This window comes from Stigmatopora argus, unplaced genomic scaffold (assembly GCF_051989625.1).
Source record: "Stigmatopora argus isolate UIUO_Sarg unplaced genomic scaffold, RoL_Sarg_1.0 HiC_scaffold_188, whole genome shotgun sequence".
Classification (NCBI taxonomy): Eukaryota; Metazoa; Chordata; class Actinopteri; order Syngnathiformes; family Syngnathidae; genus Stigmatopora; species Stigmatopora argus.
Window position 1 is genome coordinate 15,001 of NW_027520189.1, and position 3,603 is coordinate 18,603.

Here is a 3,603-nt window from a genome sequence, read left to right on the forward strand (position 1 = left end):
TTGTGGTTGTGGTTGGGGTTGTGGTTGTGGTTGTGGTTGGGGGCTCGGTTGTTGTTAGGGGTAGGGTGGTCTCCGGCAGGAGCGTGTCCGGGAAAAGTGTCACTTGGTCGGGCTTGAGTAGTAGGATGAGTCGGTCCCGGTGCTGGGGTTGAGCCACCGGGACGGCATGATTGTGTTGCCCGAGAATGGTGTCACTTGATCGGGCATGATGATGAGGACGAGTCGGTCCCGGTGCTGGGGTTGAGCCACCGGGACGGCATGATTGGGTTGCCCGAGAAAAGTGTCACTTGATCGGGCATGAGTAGTAGGATGAGTCGGTCCCGGTGCTGGGGTTGAGCCACCGGGACGGCATGATTGTGTTGCCCGAGAATGGTGTCTGTTGGTCGGGCATGAGTAGTAGGATGAGTCGGTCCCGGTGCTGGAGGGAAAAAAAAAATTAAAAAAAATTTAGCGTTTTTTTGCCCAAGTGTTTAGCTCATCTTCCGAGCAAGGGCCGCCTTAACCTCATCCTGCAATCGGGCAGGAGGATGAAGTTAAGGCGGCCCCTGCCTGGAGGATGAGCTAAACACTTGGGCAAAAAACGCTAAATTTTTTTTCAAATTTTTTTTTTTGTTATTTTATATATCTATTTTATTTCTTTATGTGAGGCATGTAGTATGAGCTTCCTCCCCCCTGGAAAGTGTCTCAAATTCGGGTAAGTGTGTTAGAACTGATCCGTTTGGGTGTTGTGTTTACCCAGCAATAGTGTCTCATCTCAGCGTTTTCTGCCCAAGTGTTTAGCTCATCCTCCGAGCAGTTGTCGCCTTAACCTCATCCTCTTGCCCTATTGAAGGAGGATGGGTTTAAGGCTGCCGCTGTCCGGAGGATGAGCTGTACACTTGGGCAAAAAACGCTGAAATTTTTTTTCAAATTTTTTGGGGGGGGGTTGTTTTATATATATTATTATTATTGAAGTTGTTTAAATGAAACAGTTCAAAATGTTAAAAATCAACCCAGGAAAAGTGTTTGAAAAGCAGGGTAAAAGTTTTGCAAAATACTGATGAAAATGTTTAAATTGTACCCAGGAATAGCGTTCTTAAAGCCCCCTTAAAGTTTTGTAAAACATGGGTAAACTTGTTAAAAATAAAATGGGCATAATGTTTAAAATCAACCCAGGAAAAGTGTTTGGAAAAACCCCCTTAAAGTTTTGAAAAACATGGGTAAAGTTGTTTTAAATAAACAGGCCAAAATGTTAAAAATCAACCCAGGAAAAGTGTTTGAAAAGCCCCCTTAAAGTTTTGAAAAACATGGGTAAAGTTGTTAAAAATAAAATGGGCAAAATGTTTAAAATCAACCCAGGAAAAGTGTTTGAAAAGCCCCCTTAAAGTTTTGAAAAGTATGGGTAAACTTGTTAAAAATAAAAAGGGCAAAATGTTAAAAATCAACCCAGGAAAAGTGTTTGAAAAGCAGGGTAAAAGTTTTGCAAAATACTGATGAAAATGTTTAAATTGTACCCAGGAATAGCGTTCTTAAAGCCCCCTTAAAGTTTTGTAAAACATGGGTAAACTTGTTAAAAATAAAATGGGCATAATGTTTAAAATCAACCCAGGAAAAGTGTTTGGAAAAACCCCCTTAAAGTTTTGAAAAACATGGGTAAAGTTGTTTTAAATAAACAGGCCAAAATGTTAAAAATCAACCCAGGAAAAGTGTTTGAAAAGCCCCCTTAAAGTTTTGAAAAACATGGGTAAAGTTGTTTTAAATAAACAGGCCAAAATGTTTAAAATCAACCCAGGAAAAGTGTTTGAAAAGCCCCCTTAAAGTTTTGTAAAACATGGGTAAACTTGTTAAAAATAAAGGGCAACATGTTTTAAATCAACCCAGGAATAGTGCATCTAAAGCCCGCACAAAGTTTTGAAAAACGTGGGTAAAGTTGTTAAAAATAAACAGGCCAAAATGTTAAAAATCAACCCAGGAAAAGTGTTTGAAAAGCCCGCAGAAAGTTTTGTAAAACATGGGTAAAGTTGTTAAAAATAAACAGGCCAAAATGTTTTAAATCAACCCAGGAATAGTGCATCTAAAGCCCGCAGAAGATTTGTAAAACGTGGGTAAACTTGTTAAAATAAAAAGGGCAAAATGTTTAAAATCAACCCAGGAATAGTGCATCTAAAGCTTGCACAAAGTTTTGAAAAACGTGGGTAAACTTGTTAAAATAAAAAGGCCAAAATGTTTAAAATCAACCCAGGAATAGTGCATCTAAAGCCCGCACAAAGTTTTGAAAAACGTGGGTAAACTTGTTAAAAATAAAAAGGGCAAAATGTTTAAAATCAACCCAGGAATAGTGCATCTAAAGCCCGCAGAAGAGTTGTAAAACGTGGGTAAACTTGTTAAAAATAAAAAGGGCAAAATGTTTAAAATCAACCCAGGAATAGTGCATCTAAAGCCCGCAGAAGAGTTGTAAAACGTGGGTAAACTTGTTAAAATAAAAAGGGCAAAATGTTTTAAATCAACCCAGGAATAGTGCATCTAAAGCTTGCACAAAGTTTTGAAAAACGTGGGTAAACTTGTTAAAAATAAAGGGCAACATGTTTAAAATCAACCCAGGAATAGTGCATCTAAAGCCCGCAGAAGATTTGTAAAACGTGGGTAAACTTGTTAAAAATAATAAGGGCAATTTTTTTTTAATCAACCCAGGAATAGTGCATCTAAAGCCCGCAGAAGATTTGTAAAACGTGGGTAAACTTGTTAAAAATAAACAGGGCAAAATGTTTTAAATCAACCCAGGCAAAGTGCTTGAAAAGCCGGCAAGAAATGTCGACCGCACCTGACCCGAATGCAGTACTGAAGTTTGTCCGCCAGACGGCGAAAATGAGCAAGGTCCATCAACCAGGCCGGGTAAACGGCGGGAGTAACTATGACTCTCTTAAGGTACCGGGAAATGGTTAAAATGTGCAGAAAAGTGTTTCCAAAAGCGTAGTGATGGTTTTTAAACCATGAAATACAAATACTGGAGCTTTTCCACACATTAATATCGGGCACTGAGGGTGATTTTCCCGGGGGGGGGGAGACAGCTATAAAGGTCGGCGCGACGACGACGACCATTGGCGAAAGTGCCAAAATTTCACTAAAATGGGTTAAAATCAGCACTTATGGATGAAATAGAATTACTGGAGCTTACTGGAGCTTATCAGACATGACTACCAGGCTCTTGGGGTGATTTTCCAGGGGGAAAGACAGCCATAAACGTCGGCACGCGACCAAATACGACGACATACGACCATTCTCAAAAGTGCCTAAAATGAAATAAAATCAGCACTTATGGATGAAATAGAGTTACTGGAGCTTATCAGACATGACTACTGGGCTCTGGGGGTGATTTTCCTGGGTAAAAGACAGCCATAAACGTCGGCGCGACGACCGTTCGCCAAAGGCCCAAAAATTCACTAAAATGGGTTAAAATCAGCACTTATGGATGAAATAAAAAATACTGGAGCTTACTGGAGCTTATCAGACATGACTACCAGGCACTGGGGGTGATTTCCCCTGGGTAAAGACAGCCATAAACGTCGGCACGCGACCAAATACGACGACATACGACCATTCTCAAAAGTGCCCAAAATGAACTAA